Raw genomic sequence first — 24,509 nt, 5'->3', positions numbered from 1 at the left:
ATGTCCCGCGCTTGTCCCACATATCATGTGTGCAGCATTGTGCGGTCGTTTAAAATGAACATATTTAAGATGGTGTAATACCATTACTGCCTGCTGACGTGCAGAAATGAGCAGCTCGCTCATTCGGTCACATTTCACCGTGGCCCTCCTCGTTTATGGTCTATGACTAAACCAGAACTTCATCAACATCTCAACACGTCGATGCAACACAACCGGAGCTGCTGAAGGATCGGGGAGGACGCAGCTCACATGAGAATCCATTGTTTCCTCGTCTAACAGTGGTCAGTCCAAAACAACTGTGAGTTTGGCTGCATCCAAGTGTCCCGAACTTGCAGACTTGTGGGTTTTTGCAGGCAAGTTCGTGGGAAGTCTGCAAGTTTTAGTTCATCTGGTCCACAAGCAGACAACAGACACGACACTGCAGAACTTATCAAGAATGTGTAAAACCTTGAATCATGTTGGCTAGAAACAACAGCCGTTTTTATTCTGGGCAGCAAGCCGCCAATCTGGCCGTCGTTTTTGCAGCTAGGTCCACAGATTTAGACAGAAGGTGGTATGTTGGGGGTCTGCTTTGGTCCGTCAACATGACGCCTCAGAGGGTACACTTATTTCAGCCTCCATTGCTGTAAATCCGAGCCATCGATGTGCCGGCAGTGGTGTGAGATGGGTGGAGGTGTCGAGGGTAGTGCGTGCTGGGTAGTTTTAAAACCAGGAAACATCTGATCACAGCAGTCAGTCCATCACTTCATCCGCAGATGTCGAGATGAACGACTGGACAGCTGCTGAGATCCAGGAGCTGCAGCGTCTCCTCGGTCTCTGTAGCTGTCTTCACTGTCCGCTTGTTGTTGTAGCAGCAAGCTAATGGTCGCTGCTTTCAAATTAAAAGCTCTAAGTAGTAGAAGCAGTTCTAAACTCCAATGGGGTGCAATGTAAAGCTCTTATTTTGAAGACAAATTTGACCTGCTTCACTGTTCACACCCAACTTCCTGCTTCACGTCCCGTCATGTTTACACCTTCCTCAGTGGAGGCTTTTTGGAAAAGAAGGAATATTACACCTCCCTTCTATCTAAAAGGGTCTAATATTCAACCACGTGATGACACAGAAACATGTGGACATGCAGACTGTGGGGGTTATCAGACTTTAGGCTCGTCTATCACAGTCTCACACACTCGTAATCGTGAACACGTCACGGTAACATACGAGCGAAGCCCACGAGGGCTCCGGCCACGAGTCCAGAGGGCGGAAATTTAGATTCAGCCTTCATCCTGATAACAAATATCCTCAGCCTGATACGTCTTCCTCCTGTGTGCCACACTGTCATAACAAAAACCATTAAAACCCTTGAGTGAGCCGCTGTGATGCACCGGATGACATGTTCCTTCATCACGATGAGCAGGACGCTGGAGTTTACCTTGAGTCTGTCCCACAGTCACCGTCCTGCCGCCGTGAATGCTCACCAGAAAACACCAGGCTGAAAATAACCCAACAAAACAACTGATTACATCTTTTTAATTAACATGCAGTCTTTTTCAAAACTGAGATTACATGTTACATGACCAGTTATGAAAGATGTATCATGTGTTACAGTAACAGTAAAGATGTTATAATCTGAGAAACAGACACTTCATTATAAATATCACATTTTACCAGCCTCACGTTGAACCTCCTCAGACTCCAGCTGAACAGAATAAAAGAAAACTAAGCAGCATTTTTGAACAAGAAGTAGTTTTCTGAAAATAGAAATGATGTCCTCATGTGTGGACGTTGCAAACAAAGTATAAAACTGTTAAATGAAAGAGAAAAATGCCCCGAAACTACATGAAAAAAACAACTAATGATACTCTTGTACCCTGCTGAGTTCTTCCCAAATGTCCCCAAGCTGTTATATACTTTACTTCATGAACGTAACGTTACGGAGAGGAGACACAGAACCAGAACCAGAGTCAGTGCTGAGTGCTGAGTTCAGTCGGCGCTTCACCTCAGTTAAACCATACAGACACTCTCAGCGGCTGCTAGCTAACGTTACATTTCGTCTCGCTCGCTGACTGTTAACTATTTCAGAAATGTTCCTTATCAAACCTCTGAAGCATCGAAGTGGGTTCTGTGTTTATATTTACAACAGCTTGAATGCATATTTCATACGTACGTTGTCACCTGAGCTAATATGATAGAACAGCTCAGCACCAGAACCACCGGCTGTTTGTTATGTGTGACCCGACGCGGGCTGCAGAGGCCCGTCCGTCACCTCCACGTTACGGCGGCGGCGCATTTCCACGTCTCCGCTCCTCTCAAACGACTGCGCTTCTAATCAAACATCATTTACTCGCTATCTCGGGCCTCTCTGCAGCCCCTCTCTCACCCGCGCTCGCTCACCCCCTCACCCATCCTCACCCCATCCCGGTAGCCGCCCCCCCCCCCCAACCCAGGGCCTGTTGCCAAGGCAACCAGCATCTCATTTCTAAAGTGTCAGTTTGCATTATTGTCTTCACGCTTTCCAGCAGCAACCCCTCTCTCTCTCTCTCTCTCTCCCTCCCTCGCTCAAAAATACACACAAAAATACTTATACACCACACACACACACACACACACACACACACAGACACACACACACACCTCGTCTCTCCAGCTCTTACTGTGCACACTGCCTCTCCTCCCTCTCTGCCCCCCTGTTCTTTATCCTTTATATTTTTTTTCCTGAGCCATCCACTTGTATCACACACATACATCACATACATAATGCAACATAAACACAAACAATATCATGCACAGTGTAGGTGTGTGTGTGTCCGGTGAACACACACACACACACACACACACACACACACCTCGCATGTGTATGTTTTTCCAGTAACACGACAGATAACTGGAGATGGAATCAGTTTTCTTTGCTCTTGATTTATTTGTTTATTTGTCAGAGGGGGTGCAGCACACGTCATCTTCAGTTTCAGTCATCACTGTAGGCACAGGCAGCGCGACCCTAACCTTTCCCTTCTTTACGTGTCATATAAGCAGATCGTCTGAACACAAACTGAAAATAAACACGAGCGATGTCCAGCTAGCATTTCGTCCACGAGTAGTCGCAGGAAGAAAATAGTTCCTCTGTGAAACTGCTCACAACGAGCTCTGTGGATTATCTTCAGTAACCAGGTCAGGATTTCTACTGTCGAGTTTCTCAAATGTATTTTTATTTCGTTGGCTTTGAGCACCTCAAGCTGAGTGTTGTCTAGTTTCATTATACTGAAGAGAAAAAAGGCCGACATCTGTAAAACTCTGCAACTCGCACCGAAACAATCCAGGCGGATAAATAACACGACAGGTCAGAGGAAGAAGGACGTGTTTGACTCCCATTTTTTTAAAAATATGGATGATTTCAAACTGAACCGGTGCCGCAGCTCAGTCCACGCAGGACCAGAGCGGGGTGGCCGGTGCAAAGCCCAGCATGCATACAGCACAGGTGAGCGCTGCCCTTGAGCAAAGCACTGAACCGCCAACTGCTGCGGGTGCGACGCTGCAGCAGACCTCATGGCTCTGACGACTCTCCACACGCTGCACTAATTAGACTGAAACGATGAGAGAAAAAAAGACTAATAAAGTAGTTATTATTGTAAACAGGTTCATGGCAGAGAAATGCCAAAAATGTAGGTATGAGCTGAAGTCACGCAGCCGTCGTGTGTAAGTGTCGCCGATCGTAATGAGCGAGCGCTCCCCGGGTGGGTGCTTGAACATCGTGAGGTGCTTCCACAAAGTGAGCACCGGTTCATAAAACAGTTATGTAAAGTGGAGTGTTTTTGAAGGTCTTAAGTGAACATTACCTGTGATCTCATTCTCATTAGAAACTGAGAACACTGTGAAGTGTTGATAGTCCCCGCAGTCTGAAGATGTGTGTGAGTACGTGAGAACGCGTCTGATGTCGAGAGAGAAGAAAAACCCGTTTCCCCCAAAACGTCAGCCGACGGATCCGAGGAAGAGCTGCTGTATGAAAGACGTGTGAAGCCACAGAAGAACCTCACGTGTTCAGAGAGGGGAAGTCACGTTGACACCTCCGTACCTGCCTGAGGAATTGTCATATGTTTGACTTTTCACTGACTGAGTGGCAGCAAGTGTCTAAACACACGAGTGTTTGGACAGACAGCTCGCCGTGACTGTCGACCTTCTCGTGGAAGAACGAAAACTAGAAGTTGCGTTCAGCGAGAAGAAAACCCTCCGTACTTCATTTTATTATTATCTGCAGTGACGCAAAAGTCAGACGTGAGAAGAAGTAAAGATATGGTGTTCAAATATTAACTTGGTGGCAGTGAAAGTCACACATACTGAAGTCAAAGTTGGAAAGTATCTGATATTAAATGTACTAAACTATCAATAAAAGTGAAGTAAACACACATTAACATGAACGTCTGTTTAAACTGTGTAAACACAATTTGTTTTAAAATGTGCCACTTTGGCTCTTGTAGCATGTAATCTGCAAAGTAACTAAAGTTATTTAAAAGAAGGAGTGAACACGTGCCTCCTTTAAAGTTACATTCCATCACTGATGATTTGTCACTATTCCTTCATCTGCTTGCAGGAATGAGGCGACGAGAGAAGTAACAGAGTACAAACATCGTAAAAAAAACAGGCTTGTTATGTTAGTTTGATGCATCTGAAGTGAATTATGGATTATTTGTTATTTGGTGTCGTCGGCAGACGCAGCGAGACGAGACAAAGACGTAAAAGCCGTAAGAAGCCGTAAACAGACAGAGAGGGAGGCTGGAATGTGGAGAAAAGGCGTGTTAGTGTCTCGTATCTGCAGAGAGTTTCTGATTTTCTCTCTTTGTTGCTGCTCGGGACGCTTTACCAACCCAACATGTGTCTATTTGACGTCCTGGGAATGAGACTCAACAATCAACTGTCTTTGTGGTGCGTTCAGGAACAGCTGGAACTTTAATAGTCTTTGAATTCTATTAATATGACGTGAGCTTCAGTTAGCTTTGAGCACAAATGTCAGTACTTCTACTTTTATCAGAGTCTGTTTTTTATTTTAAGTGTCTGAACTGCAGAATTTTGATTTCAGCAGATTTTCTTACGTCTCCTTTAACTTCAGTGCCTCTAATTTGAGCTCATCTGCTCCTGTGAATACATGTTGTGTCCGATCAATAGAAAAGGATTAATACACATACTAATGGCAGCAGTTCTGGTACTGTGGCGACTGTAATTTCCTCTACGAGCCGGGCTCTGTCGGCCCGTCCAGCCCGCGGTGCGGCGCTGAGTCGTCCGAGGCCTCCCAGGACCTGGAAGGTTAATATTTGAAGGAAGGATGGCCCATAAATATGAGCAAAGGGACTTTTAATTAAATAAGCACTTCTTAAATATTCTCCTGGGCCTGCTGCTTTTGTTTAAACATGATTGATTGACTACTATCTCTCCAGGCAGGACCATTAGTTTCGCCACTCCCCGCCATACTCCATCCCTCCCCATCTCCTCTCTGTTTCTCCAGCTCTGCCAACATCTCTCCTCCCTTCCTCTCTCAATTACCCTCCTCCTCCTCCTCCTCCTCCTACTTCTCTTTTTCCTCCCTCCTTTTTCTCTCTCATTCGCCCCACCTCCTCCCTCCATTTCTTTCTCTTTGCGTTCTCCACGCGTCTGCTGTCAGCTCCCCTTCCTTTTCTCTTTCCATCAGTCCACGTCCCTGAGCCTCTCTCAGGAGGCCCATATTTCTCCAAACTCATGACAAGGTAATGAGGCCATGCTAAATCCTACCACGCCCTGGAGCTACATCAGAAGGTGGAGGGGGCAGGTCGGCGCCCGGCCGGCCCGGCTGCCTCCACGTCTGTTTCAGCCGCGCTGTGATGCATCTGTCGTCGACTGGACTCTAAATAAAACTTTCTCATCTGCAGAGCGACGCGAGCAAAGACAGGAGGAGGAAAAAAAACAAAAAAGAAAAGAAAAACACTAAACTGTCCCGTTCGTCTGATTCTATTCGTCTTCACCTCCTTCAGCTCTTCCTCCTCCTCCTCCTCCTCCTCCTCCCTCCTTCCTCTGGAGCTGTGCTGTAGCAGCAGTCTGCCATGCTCTGCTGATTTCTAGCTGGAAGATGGGGATCGGCAGGGGAGCTCAGTCTGGCTGTGGGCAGCTGAGCCAGGCACAACACACACACACACACACGCACACACACACACACACACACACACACACACACACACACACAGGTAGAAAGCCTTTGTGAGGTCTAGGTGTGTGAGTGTCGTGTGATTGTGGACATTTTGCACATTCAAATTGCAGGTGCTGCTTGTGTTTGTGTGAATGAATGCAAAGTATTGTAATCTTTAGGGAGCAGGAAGTGCACGCGGCTCTGAACGCTGCGTAATTACATTATCGCTCTGTGCAACTATTTATTCCACATTTTTAACACATTTTCAGGATCTCAACGATGTATTTTATTTGTTTTGTTTCTCTAAAGAGACGCCGCGCCGTCCTCAAAGTCGTCACCTTGAGGTGAAAGAATGGCTCGCTTCTTTATTCGGTGCACTTTCATTTTAATATATTTTGCTTTGAAAAGAACATACAACCATCAGCGATGTGAAGAGACGTTATGTTATGTTCCAAACAGGAACTCTACACTATGCTGAAGAATTTTTATTATTTTAAAAATGAGATATGGACAGAAGTCCTGAGGGACATGTGAGAGTTTTTTTTCTGATTCTGATCTCATTTATTTCCTCTCCTGTGTTCGTCTTCATTGCTTATTTTTATTTTCCCGTCAGTGAAGAACTTTTCATGGGTTTTAGAGATTAACCGTGTAAATTCAGTCTATTTTTGTAATTTTATGGATATTATCGTGTATTTATTGAAGACCTGAGGGAGATTTTCATGTTCACCTCCTCTGGGCTTCCATAAATACACAATAATATCCAAAAAGTACAACATAAACATCTTATATTGAAAATATCATTCTCAAGTTTAACACTGTTATTACATTTATGAAGATTATATAATAAAACCCAACTAATAACAACGTTCTCATGCAATAGATAGATGGAAAAACAATGTTTTGTTCGCCCCTCCTGGTATCTGTCACAGACAGCATTAGCATCAATGCTACAGCTAGCAGCTACTGTCCAAAGCAAAACAACCACCGCAAGAATCCGAGTGCGATCTTTAAACCCTGATCTCAGCCGGCAGGTCCATCAACGAGGGACGTAACACCGGAGCTTCTGTACATCCACCTTCTTCACCTCCTCCATCAGCAGCGTCGTTTTCTTCTGCGGTGTAGAGTTTCCATCGTTGACCGGGGAAAACGATGCCTCTTCCTGTTCTGGTCGCTTCCTTTCTGCTGTAATTCAACTTCCATTTTTCCAGGAAGAATCCAGACCGGTGGCAAATCGAACAGCGTCGTGAAAGTGACGTTTACAGAGACCGATCTCTACGTGGACGGTGTCGTTTTCTCCTGTCGTTGCACTGTGACGTCAGTATTTACATCAGAATGATGAGTTAATGCAAAACAAAGTTGTCTGATTCAAGTTTAAACCTGATTTTGTATCATAACAGTGTTCAGCATTATTTAAAGGTCATTTAAACGTGTAAATATAAAAATAAAGTCAAAATGTGTACAAAACGTGGAAAAACTGGATTTTATGTGTATAAAATTCCAGTTTTATTGAAGTAATGTGTATTATTTTGTCTTCTGATGCCCAGTTTTTGTTTGTTTTTACAGCAGAATGCTGTTTTTAATTTCTTCCTACAGATGCAGCAGAGAAACAATGTTTGCATCTAATTAAACAATTAAATAACACACACAAGCAAATCAGAGCAATAAAAGAATAATGAAATATAGTAATTATGAGGAGAAAACACGTCAGGCAGGAAGCTGAAATCTTCAGATCTGTCACAGCAGCTCATAAAGCTCATTTTCATTAACACATATCGATCGCGCGAGCCGGACAACGTTGTTTACCAAACGCTTTAATGATACCAACTGCAGACCTGAAATGCAAACAGGGAGATTGACATGGATTGGTCTGTGTGTGGGATGGAGTGACACTCCACAGAGAGGAGGAGAGCAGGGAGAGGAGGCAGGAGAGGTGATGGTGTGATAATGGAGGCGGTGGAGAGAAAACACTCGGAGGGAGCACGGGAGGATATAGAGACGATGGTCGCTCTCCAAGTATCGGACAGAGAAGCAGGTAAAGTAGGCTGCAGGTGAATGGAAGAGGGGGAACGTGTGTGTGTGTGTGTGTGTGTGTGTGTGTGAGAGGGAGTGGGGGGGGTGGGCAGGCATATTAAAAATGCAGCAGTGGGGAGCAGGCCGGGGATTCACAGTAATTAGATGACAAAACGGCGGCGGGCTGGAGATGAGAGAGAGGGGTCACACACAATGCCACTGCCGCCGGGTAATTTGTAAGTGTCAATCACCAGCCTGCCAGGGGAAAAGCGAGAGGGAGTGGGAGGGTGAGGAGAGGAGAGAGGAGAGAGGAGAGGAGAGGAGAGGAGGAGGGGGAAGTGTATATAGAGGGAGGGAGGGAGAACATGAGGGTGCTAGCAGGCTGCAAGAGACGAGAGGGAAGGAAAGTCAGAGGAGACAGGAAGAGAAAATTGTGGAGACAAAGAGGAGAAGTGACGTTTTGTTTCAACATCTAAGATTTGGTTTGAATAAATGATTCGACACACACACACTCACACACACACACACACACACACCAGGTGTATATGGATTAAAGGGTCAGTTCACCCACAAGCTTTCAGGGGATGGAAGTGTGTCTGTGCTGCTCGCAGCTTTGAAAAACAAACAATTTTCAGTGTAGGAATTTAAAATTAAACAAAATGTCTCCGGTGTTTCTCACCACAAAGCTTTTTCTGTGCATTTTTTTTTTTTTTTTTTTCCAGAAGAGGATTTGGAATGCTGACTTTTTTCTTCACAGTACAGAAATACAGAAAGAAAAGTCAGAATTGTGGGAGACGGTCGTCCACGGAGGACGCGACAGTCGTAATCTTAATGGCGTGAGATACGAAGGCCGCGTTGGAAGGAGCCCTTCTAACAGAACGACCTTGAATTCTGAGTTTAAAGTCAGAATCCCGACGCCGTGTCTCAATTCGAGCTCCACATCCCTCCAAAGCTGCGAGACGCGACAAGGCCGCTCCGTTTGTGAGGCTCCTTCCAATGCGGCCTTCGTTTTTCCGAGCTGTGGGACGGGAAGGATGCGACCTCTGCCGGATTCACTCCGCTGCGTTTCAAAGTGCGGAGTCTCAAGTCGCCCGAATAATTAACGGTACAATTCTTTTCAAACGCACAATGGACCCAAATATTGTCGAGGTCGATGGGTGACCTTTGTGTTGTGAGGGAACCGGTGATGTGTTCAGGAAACTGCAGGAAATTTAACAACACTCAGCTCGGCCTTCGTGGTCGAGGAGCCGCAGCTCGACCCTCATCATCATCATCATCATCATCCTCCGTATGTTTCTACAGATTTTTGTGAACGGTGACGAGGACACACGGTTATCTGTGTTTGTAGCATCAGTGGCCAACGTGAACTCGGAGTACGTGTGATGATATTGTTTTCTGTGAGTATTTTAGTTTGTACGTTGACAGAACAGATGTTTTGTTGTTTTTTACGCTACATTCAGGAGGCGAGTGATGGAAACCAGGAAGATTCTGTGAAGTCTGAGGAAACAACCAGCTTCCTGTTCAGAGGACGTGAAAGGTCATGAGATGTGTGTTTGCAGGTGTGTTCGTATGGACGGAGACTTCTGTGACGTGATTTTCCTGCTGGTTACGTCGAGGTATCTCAGTTTGGGTGTTCTGAATCACCAGTAAACAGATCTGTAGTCACTGTTCGGTTTGGCTCGTCCTTCTGTCCCTCACAGCTCAGAATATTTCTCTGTGATTTCAGCCTCTGTCTTTTCACAGCGACACACCCGAGGCTGCGAGTTTGTTTGCCGACCGACTTCAGTCCTCAGAATAAAACGTGTCACCGTGATCTCATCCTCCAAAGAGTTTGATTTCCTCTTTTGGTTTCGTGGTTTATTCTTGACTGTAAATGAAAAAGCAGCTGCCTTCAGTCGATGTTGATCTGAGGTTTACAGATCCTTCTATTTTCCTGCAGCTTTTTTTAGGCTCAGCATCTTTGACATCATCAGAAAATGACCTGAAGGCTGCGTTCAGGTACAAATGGAGAGATATTTGTATGAATGAGGCTTCAGAGGATTGTTTCTGTTTGTTTGACCATCAAAAACTAAATTCCTTTCAGCTCCATCGTTTCTGGAGAAGAAGCAGAAACCTCAGAGAAACATTACATCTTTTAATTAAGCTTGTTTCAGATCTTCACCACTTGATTACCTCAAGAATGCACCATAATAACATCATAGTAATACCCCGTCGAGTCAAATTCACCTTTAACTTAAATTAATTGCACACGAAATATGAGAAAAGCTGTATGAAAAGATCACTTAGGCTTATTGAAATGTTTAAGCTCTGAGGTGAGCGACCGTCACCTGCCAGGACAGCAAACAGAGGTGATGTATCATCAACACAATGTCATTATTTCATTTTCAAATATTATGATAATGATCAGCGCGGGTGTGTATCGTGAAACCTCTCGGTCTGATGAAGAGGCAGGAGAGACGAGAGGACGAGTTGCACCGAAGGTCCCTCCACGCTGCAGCTACATTGTTCCTCCCGTGACGCCCTCACCTTCATTAATAAACTGTCAAGGCCCGAATTAATTGCAAACTTCTAAATTCAGGTGCAGCGGCGTGGACACATTCAGATCAGTGAGGCACAAAAGGAGCTGAATGAAAACGGCATTAACCTTAACAGGATCAGCAGTGTATGTAAATATTCATCATGTTATAGGGTAATTGTACGGCGGGTTTGACAGACAGGTGAATGTGTGTGTGTGTGTGTGTGTGTGTGTGTGTGTGTGTGTGTGTGTGTGAGAGCTCTTTCATTCTTTTCAGAGTGGGTACAATGGGGGCAGTTGTTGGCATTAATCCAGCGAACCAGTGTGCGAGGAGCCGACACAATGGGCGAGCAACACAGCAGTCGGCTGGGTGCACGGCCAACACATGCACACACAGTGTAACACACACACACACACATGCACACACACACACACAGACAGACCAATGCATGTGGCAGGAAAATGTACATAATCTGCCTTTACACATGCAAAATACTCCTGCTGGCGTCCTGTCAGCGAGTCAGGGCAGTGACACGACACAACATAACACCACTGACATGTAAGAGATTCATCGGGGGCGCGACACCTTTATCTGTCGTCACGCACACACCTGGAGAAACATATGTATCTTACATACATGCAGGTGCAAGATAACACAATCAGATGCCAGAACAATATGAATACAAAAGGATAAGGTGCAGTTTTACAGTAATAGTTCTGCAAAATCATTTCATTAGGTTCAACTTAAAGAAATATATAATTCTGCAGTAATTAAAGTGGTATTTCAGTTTACTGCCAAAAGGATACTTTTTTGTAAGTTTATTAAAGTATAAAAGAGCAATAATGATACTTACATGCTGATATTTATAGCGGAAATGTAGAGAAAGTATTTTCATTTAAACAGTGGACTTAAATTGTACATTTTAGAAGTATACGTAATTACAAATACTTAGAGCAGTCAGATCGTCTCCTCTAGAAAAGTGCAATTCTTTTCAGATCCCTTGAAAATAAGATTATTAATAAAACTGTTAGTATACTGTCAGTAAACGTACAAACACTTTAACGTTTGATTATGAAGCTGTGATTCACTTTACTTACAGCAGAAAGATACAGACATTACAGAAATACACTAAGTTTATCTTCTCTTCATTTTGAGTGTTTTTAAGTTCACTTTGACGTTTGTTTATTTTAAGCTGCACTTCAGTTTTAAAAAGTGCACAAATTTGAAAAAAGTGGCAGGTAATTTTATTTTTGAAGAATGTAATTATATTCAAATCACTGGTGATACACTGTTAATCTGCTCAAGTAAAGTGTACTTTAACATCACTTCATTATAAGTGTACTGAAGTGTACTTACAGACTGCACTTTGATATTTGTTCACATGAGGCTGTACTTCAGTGTACTTTTTAAAAAATGGCTCTAAATTGCAAACATATATATAGAAATCATTTAGTGTACTTAATATTTCATGTCATTTGTAGTATCCTTAAATAAAGTGAACTTTAATTTCACTTCATTTAAAGTGTGTTTAAAGCAACATTACGTAGGAGTTCCTTGCAACAAAACTGTCGAAAATGAAAATTCCAGGTTTCTGCACTGTGACGTCAGATGCTACGTGCTACATGCTAACAACAAACAAAACTCAGCACGTTACAACAGTGTTACATCTGGAAAATGTCTTGAGGCGAACATGGCGGTTTAAGTTCTCACACACGCTGCACACAACTCAAGCAAACGTAACCTGAACCAGAGACGGTAGCACCCGTCCAGAACGTGCTGCCAAAATAAAGTTCTGTCCAAACGGGCCGACTTGGTTCACGATCGTTGACAACTAACAGCCGAACATCCAGCGGCACGATGCTTTCAGGAAACTCTGTGACTCACAGAGAGTCGAGGCAGAGCAGCCGGAGCACATCAGAGAGAAGAAAACCAGAAAACAGTTTCTCCATAAAAAAATATGATCCAGTTCCACCGAAGAATCTCTGACAGGCGGCGCCGTGTGTGATGTGATGATGCGCCGCTGCGCGTTTCATGTGGCATTACTTTCATTCTGTCACATTTCTGAATCGCAGCCGTTCAAAAACTTAATTTATTTACATAAAATATGTTTAAAATATGTCCGACAAATAAGCTCTTTAATATAAAATGCTGCTTCGTCTCACACACACACACACACACACACACACACACACACACACACACACACACACAAAGCTAAAGTATCAAAGAAAGTAAGAACAAAACTTCCAGCAGTCGTTCTCAGTCAACAAACAATTAAAAGGAGCACAAAAGAACTAATACATAAAAAAGAAAACTTATACGTGGCTCTTAATTGTTGTTTGTTCCTCTGAAACTACTGATTTCCGTCCAACGAGCAAACAAAAGTAAAAAAGAAGAAAGAAAAAAGTGAGAAACCGATTTAAACTCAACAGGTTTGAGAGTCCCTAAACTGTAAAACCGAAGGTGCATTAATTAAATATGCATAATTAAAGGCAATTAAAATCTTCACAGTTGAAATACGCAGAATAGAAAAATTCATGAAATACAACCGAGACAAAGATAGACTTGTAACCTCTGTGTCTGCCTTAATTAAAAGGAATTTGGAGCACCGTAACACACACATGCACACAAAACACCTTTGGAAGTGTCTTAATTGGGAAATGATTAAACTCCTTATTTCTCTCCTGTTTATTCTTTAGTCAACAATTAGCAGCTCATAATCCACAGCGCACTGATTGTTTCTTCTCCTCGCTCTCACACTTCTTCTTCTTCTTCTTCTTGTAGGAACACAACGTTTCATAAACGGACTTCATCAAGTACGCAGCAAACTCCAGAACGAACGGCATGTCAGGGTTTGATCTCAGAAATACTGATGGTCGTTTTTTGTTTTTTTGAAAAAAACAACATTGTACACGACCCCAGTGGACGTGACCAGAATGTGTCCATGACTGATTTTAAAAGACGTTATTTACATCAGCTCTTGCTCCGTAGCAAAGATTTCAGCTGAAAAAGGGTGTAAATGAAGTCTTAGGCTTCCTTGAGACGAGGAGCCATGTTGTTTTTCATGTTTTAATTTAAGTCTTCAGTTGTTCAGCAGAACGCTGCGACTCTGTTTTACTGTGAAGCTCCAGAACTGTTCTGTGGACGACGACACCTCACCCGACTTTATATCAACATGGAGGGAGGAGATGAGGAGGAAAAGATGCTCCTCACATGTGCAGAACCTGCCTGAGAAAAATCAGGTTTTTAAGTTTTCTTCGGTATCAAAGTGATCCAGTGACAGTCGTCCATACATCCACAGGTTCACTGCAAACAGGAAGTGATGAAAGTTAATTCGGCAAAGTTTTAATTGAGTTTTGGAATATTTTATTTATTTTCATGTCGTCCAGCTGCTTCAGTTTTTCAGCAGAACGCTGCAACTCTGTTTAACTGTGAAGCTGCAGAACTGTATATCATCAGGAGGAGGAGAGGAGGACTTTATATCATCAGGAGGAGGAGAGGAGGACTTTATATCCTCAGGAGGAGGAGAGGAGGACTTTATATCTTCAGGAGGAGGAGAGGAAGACTTTATATCATCAGGAGGAGGAGAGGAGGACTTTATATCATCAGGAGGAGGACAGGAGGACTTTATATCATCAGGAGGAGGACAGGAGGACTTTATATCATCAGGAGGGAGGAGGAGAGGAGGACTTTATATCATCAGGAGGAGGAGAGGAGGACTTTACATCATCAGGAGGAGGAGAGGAGGACTTTATATCATCAGGAGGAGGAGAGGAGGACTTTACATCATCAGGAGGAGGAGAGGAGGACTTTATATCCTCAGGAGGAGGAGAGGAGGACTTTACATCATCAGGAGGAGGAGAGGAGGACTTTATATCCTCAGGAGGAGGAGAGGAGGACTTTATATCATCAGGAGGAGGAGAGGAGGACTTTATATCATCAGGAGGAGGAGAGGAGGACTTTATATCATCAGGAGGGAGGAGGAGAGGAGGACTTTATATCATCAGGAGGAGGAGAGGAGGACTTTATATCATCAGGAGGAGGACAGGAGGACTTTATATCATCAGGAGGAGGAGAGGAGGACTTTATATCATCAGGAGGAGGAGAGGAAGACTTTATATCATCAGGAGGAGGAGAGGAGGACTTTATATCATCAGGAGGAGGAGAGGAGGACTTTATATCATCAGGAGGAGGAGAGGAGGACTTTATATCCTCAGGAGGAGGAGAGGAGGACTTTACATCATCAGGAGGAGGAGAGGAGGACTTTATATCCTCAGGAGGAGGAGAGGAGGACTTTATATCATCAGGAGGGAGGAGGAGAGGAGGACTTTATATCATCAGGAGGAGGAGAGGAGGACTTTATATCCTCAGGAGGAGGAGAGGAGGACTTTATATCCTCAGGAGGAGGAGAGGAGGACTTTACATCATCAGGAGGAGGAGAGGAGGACTTTATATCCTCAGGAGGAGGAGAGGAGGACTTTATATCATCAGAAGGAGGAGAGGAGGACTTTATATCATCAGGAGGAGGAGAGGAGGACTTTATATCATCAGGAGGGAGGAGGAGAGGAGGACTTTATATCATCAGGAGGAGGAGAGGAGGACTTTATATCATCAGGAGGAGGACAGGAGGACTTTATATCATCAGGAGGAGGAGAGGAGGACTTTATATCATCAGGAGGAGGAGAGAAGGACTTTATATCATCAGGAGGAAGAGAGGAGGACTTTATATCCTCAGGAGGAGGAGAGGAGGACTTTATATCATCAGGAGGAGGAGAGGAGGACTTTATATCATCAGGAGGAGGAGAGGAGGACTTTATATCATCAGGAGGAGGAGAGGAGGACTTTATATCCTCAGGAGGAGGAGAGGAGGACTTTATATCATCAGGAGGAGGAGAGGAGGACTTTATATCATCAGGAGGAGGACAGGAGGACTTTATATCATCAGGAGGAGGAGAGGAGGACTTTATATCATCAGGAGGGAGGAGGAGAGGAGGACTTTATATCATCAGGAGGAGGAGAGGAGGACTTTATATCATCAGGAGGGAGGAGAGGAGGACTTTATATCATCAGGAGGGAGGAGAGGAGGACTTTATATCATCAGGAGGAGGAGAGGAGGACTTTATATCATCAGGAGGAGGAGAGGAGGACTTTATATCATCAGGAGGGAGGAGAGGAGGACTTTACATCATCAGGAGGAGGAGAGGAGGACTTTACATCATCAGGAGGAGGAGAGGAGGACTTTACATCATCAGGAGGAGGAGAGGAGGACTTTATATCACCAGGAGGAGGAGAGGAGGACTTTATATCATCAGGAGGGAGGAGAGGAGGACTTTACATCATCAGGAGGAGGAGAGGAGGACTTTATATCATCAGGAGGAGGAGAGGATGAGTGGATTCTCATATTTGGATGAACTATTCCTTTGTGAAAACATTACACATCATGTCTTTTAGCTCCACAAAGCAGCGAATCAAGATTCGGTGTAAAATAACTGCATGAAACAAAACCTGACAGCTGATTCCGAGTCAGTTAAACAGCCGCGTCACACCTGAGAATCACAGCATCAGACAGGTTTTTCTACCGTAAAACTCAACGAATCCAGAAAAACTATTAATTTAAGACACAAGTCGCAGGCAGCTGTGCAGAGTGTCTCGCCTTTTGTGTACAAGTGTTTGTGTGTCTGTGTGTGTGTGTGTGTGTGTAACCTGACAGCCTGCCACACAATAGGGGTCCAAGTGAGTGTGAACTCTATTCGTTCCCACAGCTGCCATTAACAGACGGAATGAACAGCCTTGCGCTAATAAAGTGAATAAATAAATAACGCTTAAGAGGCCATGTTTACCTCCGCCGTGTGTGTCGATAAGAGTCGCTCCACGAAAAGCAGGCAGAGCTTTGGCTTTATATCCCGTCAGTACAGATAACCTGTGTATCATGTTTACGTGCTGCGTCTCTGACCTACTTACACACACTCTTTTATGGTGATTTTATTATATACACACTTTCTTTTCACTCGCTGGGGTCCCGACCACACACTCACTCTTTATTCTTTATTTGTTCAGTCTGTGTTGTTGTTCTTGCTTCCATCTGTACGTCTATTCATGTGTAAGTACAAGAGTCCTTGAATTTGCACACATACCACAGCGATAAAACTGATTCTGGGTCTGATTATACATTTACCTCCGTGATTACAGTCTGACACTCAGGCTGTTCAGATGATGGTTAATCTGAATACCTTGGATTAATCAACAGTTCAACTCTGATCAGTGCTTAAGCAACAAAATGTTGTGGAGAAAGAGTCAGGTTGTCAAACACGAGCACTTCAGGATGAAACTCAACAATCAGCTTCCTTTTAAAAGTTAAATAATGTTCGCCAGAGGAAATGTTGGCAGTGAACGTTCCTGCAAGCCACAGATATGTTGAAATTTTACATTTGTCTAATGTTGAATTCAACTGTTACGTCACAGATACGTCGTGTTCATGGTTTTCTTGGTTAGGGATTAAATTCCTGGTTCTGTCGGCACAAATGTGGTTTGAAATTGTCCCGACGTCTCGTTAAAAAAAAACATCCAGTGGTTTCACACTTTCAACAAATGTTGAAACACGATCCTGAACAGCCAACTTTTCATAAAGGCTGACAATATTCTTTATTTTTGTGTTTGTCAACAAATCAAAGCTGACAGCGTCTTCGTCCAGCTGTCAGTACATCTGTTGACTTCCTGTCTGTGACTCCACAGTTTCCTCAAACTGCAGCTCACTGTAGTTTTTAATCAAACCGCTGCTCAGACATAAATCATGTGTCTGTTGGAGACTTTCAGCGGCTGATAAACACATTTTGTTCTTTTTTATATGAACCACAGTTTGTGTGTTGGTGGTTGTGAAGGAAGATCAGCTGCTGAGTTTGCATGTGCACAATACTCCGGTTGTTGCCCTTATTCAGAAAAAAGACAATATTCCAACTAATTTGCGGCAAATGAAAATGAATATTACATCTTCACGTGCATCCGTGCGTCATCCTATTTAAACACTATGGAGTTTAAATTGAATTGACTTCTTTTATAAACTGCCGTCGTGCTGCTGTTGCCGACTGAGTCGACTTCGTGTCCTGGGAACGAACCTGAAACACCAGCAGGTCATTCACAGTGAGGCCTAACTGGTAAAATGCAAACAGAAAATGGTGTTTACATAAATGAAATCTGAGTATTGTCAAGTTATATGTGATAATAGTGGAAAATGAGTGTGTATGTAAACGAAGCTGTTGGTGTGTTTGTGTAGGATGAAGATAAATCAGCTGTGAAACACTCAACACTTGTTCAGAGCTTCTTCTGAAAACTTGTCTCGTGTGTCACCTTGTTTTTAAACGAATAATATAATTACATTATAATTACATTATAAAATATATAATAACATTTTTATTCAGCATCTTATTTTCTTCCACCGGTCGAGACAGACATCTTTAAAGGAGTAGTTCAGCCAAAAAGACAACAAACCGCTCATCTCTGACTTGAAGTGGAATCTAGCTGCAGCGATCGATTTGTATTTTAGAAACAAGACACTGAGATTATTTCTCTCTTTCAAATTAACACAGGTGATTTCAACCTAGTTCCTATTTCTGGGGGTTTGTAGCTTCTAGAGAACACAGAGCTGCACTAATGATTGATAATCATTTGGTATTTTTTTCTCTCGATTGATCAGTTTGTTGCCATTTTCAGAAAAAAGGTGAAAAGTGTCAATCAGTGTTTCCCAAAGTTCAAGACGACGTCCTAAATGTCTCGTTCTGTCTTGTTATTGTTCGTTGTTAAAAGCGGATTGTTGGTGATTCATTTCATCATCGACATCTAATTTATTCATCTTCTGCAGCTCTCACGGTGTCTTTTATCTTTTCTCAGCATCACTTCATTTACACGTTTGTAAATTCCTGATAATTTCAGAGGAAGTTTCCTGGAGGGAAGAAGTCAGTCTATTAATTAAACTAATTGCATGAAAAAGAGAAACACTGGCTTTTTTTCTTCATAGCTGGCTGACTTGGGTTGTAGTTGATTCGCTGATTTAGTTTTTTATTTTGTTCTAAAGACGACACACAGTAATGAAAACGTTGCAGCTGGAACATTTCTGACTGATGTTTTGAAACCTATACAGTCATAGAACAACACAATAAAGATGACGAGATGCAACAAAGACAGAAACGGCAACAAAGACAGAGCGAGAGTTGTGCAGAGCGACAAGAAACAAAACAACACAACAACACAAGAAACAACAGGAAGCATCGACACAGCCGAGCAACACGACCACGACAGTGTCGACACGCAGAGCAGCAACATGAATCGTTATGACTGAATGAAAGATGCATCCTGAGTTAGTAAAACGGTCCTTTAATTTAAGACCTGTTCAATTTCAATAAAACTGAGAGATCTGTGCAGAATTTATAACAAATAATAAATCAAATATAAACTAATTTAGAGGATTTCTTTTGGGGGATTCTGACTCAGACATTAATCCTAAAAATGCTGATTACAGTTCTGCATAAAACTAAACATATAGTGTTAAAATATTACTTTAGCAAAAGTAAAAGACACTCATACAAACAGCACTCGAGTAAAAGTATTTAAATATCAGATATAAAATGTAATTAAGTATCAAAGTACAAGTAAATCACACACATTCTGATGTACCTGCAGTATAAAATGTGAACTAGTGGTCAATATTCAGCATCTTTCCAATCAATAAAAAATAAAAAGTAAAGTAATTAAATTACGTGCAACTCTGGCTCAGATGCATCATGTAATCTGCAAAGTAACTAGTAACTTAAGTTAGCAAATAAGTGTAATGGAGTAAAAAAAATGTCCAATATCCTCCAAAATGTGGTGCAGTGGAAGTTAGAAGTAGCAGCGAATAAAAAAACTAAAGTAAAAATACCTCAAATATTCTGTTAGTTACATTCCAGTTGTCACAAGTGAATCGTCTCAGACAACCTCATAAGATTAAAAAAAATATATCTTTTTATAATTTTAGTGAACTGACCCTTTAATAAAACCACAGTGATGGATTCAAATTACTTCTTCTGTCCAACAAACAGCCTAGAAACATAAAGACTCGTCGTTTACTGGCAAATATGACGAGGAAAATCTGATCATTATTTTATGATTTAAAAAAAAAAAAAGGATCTTCTACATTTTTGTCACCGTCCATGTGTTCGTCTGTGGATCAAAACCTCCTGACTTCTGTCTGCGGCTCTCAGTTCTCAGCATTCATCCCTACTGAAGATGCAATTGATTAAAAACAAGGTCACAATAAATTATATATATATATATATATATATATATATATATATATATATATATATATATATATATATATATATATATATATATATATATATATATATATATATATATATATATATATATATATATATATATAAATCTCATTTATGTGTTTATTTCTTTTTTTAAAGGCTTCAAATTTCCTAAAATAGGAGGTCACTGTTGTTTTTAATAAATGGTTCTGCTCTTCTATTGAACTGGCAGCAGAAACCTTGAACAAACAGCTGTATTTTCGTAATTTCGGTGAACTGACCCTTTAAAAAAAAAAAATGCTCGCTCCATTATTGCTTTTGAAAGAAATAACAAATATGAAATAAAGTGACAGTTATGGTGTCGGAGATGCTGATCCAGCTGCACGAGGAAGAATGATGGAGGAGGAGGATCAGCCTGAAAGTGTTTAGCTGCCTGGTGGCTGAAAGACTACAGTGTGTAGCAGAGAGTGAATGGAGATGGAGACAGAGGAGGAGGAGGAGGAGGAGGAGGTGGAGGGAATGAGGGAAGGAGGAGGGGTGCAACAAGATGGAGAGAGACTGCCTGCACATACTGTCAAGGCAGTTAATATAAGGTGTGGAGATAAGGCCCCACAGACAAACACTGACCAAATCAGGCATTTCAGCAGCGCCGCCCGAACTGTCAGTCAGCCTGAGAGACAGACCAACAATCAGCACTCTGCGCCTGATAAGGGCTCTACTGGGCGCGTGCAGGAAATAGCCAATCTGCAGCCGGGCCTGGCAAGGAGGGTGATGGCGAGGAAGTGGAGAGGGGAGGAGGAGGGCGGCGGGCGTGATGATGGAGTGTGAAGGGGTTAGAGGAGGGAGCGAATGTAGAGAGACAACAAGTGAGGCGAAAGTGGCCTATAAACGCAGAGAGAGCCGCGGACCGAGAGTTCACAGCCGAGGATAATCCACCGCGCGCACAGTCGAGCGTGACGTCAATCCGCTTCACGTGCTGCACCATGTTTTAACCTCCCGCCAAATCTAAAGTGTCGCGAAGTTACTTCACGTCTCAGTCAGCTTTGTGCATATTGAGAATATTATTAAATGACAATCAGCCCAGTGTCTTGGACAACTGTCACAACCTTAGCGAGTCACTTTAGCTCCAGCGTTAGCCTCGTTGTCAGAGCTCAGCTAACGGCAGGTCACTGAGCCGCCACACGGAGGGACAGAAGACAAACACGCGGTTTGGACAGAATAATGTGTTAAAAATACAGAAAAGACCTACTGCTGCCGTTAGCTCAGCTGAGTGGCTGGCTAGCATAGTGTTGCTAAAGGTTCTGATCACAATGATCAGTTTATACTAAAAAAAAGCTTACTGTGAAGGTAAATTAACAATAGATGAAAAAGCAGATAATGAGGTTGGACATGAAAATAAGGTGACAGCTGACTGACGCGCTGGTTATTTAATAAAGGCTCAGTTATGCTCTTCATCACATATGTCGACAGATATGAACGGAACCCTCCCTGTTCATTTCAGGCAGATTTGTGCAGGTTTTCTAAAAGCTTTCGGATCAGGACGACCACAGGGACAAAACAAAGAAAAGACGTCTCATAGGTAGCGTGAAAAGAATTCTTCGTCCACATGTCGCGATGTATTTAATGGCCTCCAGTCCGCCTCCGCGATCATCTGCCTGCAGGTAGATGCCAACGTAAAGGCCACGTGCAGTCACAGCTAAAACATTTGAGGTGGATTAATTAATTTTCATACTCACAGGCGACATAAATGGGGCAAACTTAAGGATGAAGAGGCGCTGTAATCTCTGCAGTTGAAGGTAAAGGTTACGTTAGGTTCGAGTCGACACAGGAAGTAAACACACCTGCTGCACCTACAGCAGGTGTGTCACACTACGCTGTAAAAGAATGCCTGAGAAAACGAGGAAAGAAGGACAGAAGGGAAAGACAACAGGAAGATCTTCCTCCACACCCCACCCAGGCACTCACACAGAGAGAGGCAGAGATTCAGGATGGAATATAAGTGATGGGGGTAAAAAAAAAAAAAAAAGAAAGAAAGAAAAGGAAAGAAAGGTGTGATATCAGCTCCTAAAATAGTGTCTCCCCCCAGTTTTTTGTCACCTGGGAACAGCTTGCACAGAGAGAGTGTGAGAACCAGGTTTAGACCAACACCTTACATTAATGATTTGCCAACAGCTCTGACTAGCTCATTATTCAATGTGCCGTTCGCCTTGCCTCGCACACAATAGCATCATTTCATCGTCTCTATTGATTAATGGTGCATATAGCGTGTGCATGCGCGCGCACACATTCTCATGCCCGAGTGAGTGTGTGTGTGTGTGTGTGTGTGTGTGTGCGCGCGCGCTGCGCCTGAGTGAAGGATAACACTCTCTATTTAATGGAGGAGTCTTGCAACTGGCTATGAAATTCCCTCATAACAAAATAAACACATCCAAAACGCAGGAGTGGATGCCTATGGAAATCCAAGGTGGTGGAAGGGAGGCCACGCCGGTCCCTCGGATCCACACTGGCCCCTGTAGGTCACCTCGGGAAGTGCAGCCTGGCAGCAAGTTGGAGGGAATAAATTCCCAGCCGTTTACCTTTGTCAAACACATTTAGGTTCCTCCAAGCAAAACAGTGGAGAGCACCGACAGCTGGCGAGTATTTATTTTCGGAAGTGGAGTCAGAGGGGTGTCTGAGCTTCCTTGATCATGAACCAAACTGCCATCACCATGACCAGTGATAACAGTAGGAGCCGTAAACAAGCTAATCACCGAGGGCCTATTTGTATTCTCATTTGTATTTGCATGCTACGGGGGGAGGGCGCAGAGACCAGGGAATCAGGCGAGGGTGGGGAGGGACACGGGTGGAGGGGTTGGGGTTTGCGAGTGAAAGGGTTAAGTTCCCTCCCTGGTTGCATGCTGCTTTCCCTTGCTCTGTCAAGCCCCATTAAACCTGCTACACCACAGCAATAAGGTGCCATCAATTACAGGCACGCTGCCATCAATGCAGAGCGCAGAGGAGAGGAGAGGAGAGGCAGGGACACATAAACAGGACAAACGGCCACATAAAAGCGCCTGCAGCGACATAAAGCCCTGCAGCCGGCCCCGCAGACACACACACACACACACACACACACACACACACTCTCTCAGGATGCCTCTGTGTGCATCACCTCGGAGGTGTTTGTGAATGAAAGGATGCTTTGTTTCAGATACGCACAGAATGCATTCATTTCACATTCTCTTTCCCATTCATGATGGGGAGCAGCATTTAAGGAAAAGCATAAAAAAGAAGAAGAAGAAGAAGAAGAAGTGGGCTCGCTGGGTGACGACACTAATTGTGTGCTTCTACTGCCCCCGTGTGACGGCTCTGAAACCGCTCAGAACAACACAGATGCTGAAACTTTTCATAATATATCTTACACCAGCACTTCTCCTGACAGTTACAGGACAGAACAGAGGAAGGGAAAAAAATTCAATTAGATCATAGCAGTTAGAGCGAGATGAATAGCAGTGAGCATTCTTGAAAATGACGTTCACAAATCTGTGTTTCATCTCCATCACAGAGTAACCTGCACTCCTCAAGGTTTCTGGCTGTATTATCAAGCATTCAGCAAGAGAAAAGACAGGACAGCTGTTCTCCTTCAGCGCCACACAAAGACGGAACGCAGACCAACACTACACTCAGATCTCTGCAGGTAATTGTTGCAAAGCTGCGAAGAGAGAGAGAGAGAAAGAAACCGATCTTTCTTTGCCTTTTGCTGTTGCAGCGTCTTTAAAGATCATTGTGTGTGATATCGACTGCAGCAGGATGACGGAGAATCTCTGTGGAAGTCATGAAATAAAAGAAAATCAAACCTGTTTTTTTTTTTTTTTAAAAAAAAGGAAAGTAAGACTGTACAAATATTCAGGTCCTATCAGAGTGAATTTTCAGTCTCGTTAGCTGTTGTTAAATGGACAATATTTCCTCAACCATATTTAAATGATTAGAATTAGAGATTTAACTGTTTACCTCTGTGAAGTGTCTAATCTGCCAAAGCACATCAGCTGATAAGGCACAGTCATCTTTAAAGTGACAGATTTTTGAATGGACTTTGGTTTGCTCTGCTCTGTGGAGAGCCTGCTCTGCTAAACGCCCTTTAAAAGCATCTTAATTTTATATTTCATTGCTTATCAGTAAATGTAGACACCTAACAGTTTGTGATACATGATGACTTCCTGTTCAGAATGAAATTCTTGTTAATTCAGCATATTCCCTTCTGACAGAGCACATTATTCTGACAAAACGTCTCACATCTTTAAACTGACAGATTTCTGAATGGACTTTGGTTTGCTCTGTTCGGCTAAATGCCCTTTATAAGTAATCGTAATTTTATATTTCATTTCTTATCAGTAACAGTTTGTAAAAACATGATGACTCAGCATTATTTTTTGCAAACTCAGCATATTCTCTTCTGACAGCACGTACGTAATTTTAACAAAATATCAACTTCTATGCAAACTTTTTGCCAAACGTGTCTTTTATTCCAACCAGAGAGGAAATCTGACGAGTTAATCTGAGCAAGAAAAAGGGTCAGACATGAGGGA

At 43.0% G+C, this 24,509-nt stretch overlaps 1 long non-coding RNA gene across 1 annotated transcript; it reads right to left on the bottom strand.

Moving 5' to 3' along the window:
* Positions 1-21,356: 21,356 nt before the first annotated feature.
* LOC119029877 lies at positions 21,357-22,244 on the bottom strand. The gene is made up of 2 exons (XR_005078117.1): positions 21,681-22,244; positions 21,357-21,599 (listed from the first exon to the last, which is right to left on the bottom strand). It is a non-coding gene; the product is annotated as an uncharacterized LOC119029877 (long non-coding RNA).
* Positions 22,245-24,509: the final 2,265 nt, after the last annotated feature.

The sequence above is a fragment of the Acanthopagrus latus genome, chromosome 12, assembly GCF_904848185.1.
Source record: "Acanthopagrus latus isolate v.2019 chromosome 12, fAcaLat1.1, whole genome shotgun sequence".
NCBI classification, from domain to species: domain Eukaryota; kingdom Metazoa; phylum Chordata; class Actinopteri; order Spariformes; family Sparidae; genus Acanthopagrus; species Acanthopagrus latus.
Note: the sequence above shows the minus strand (reverse complement) of the source record. Positions and strands in the feature narration are given on the sequence as shown.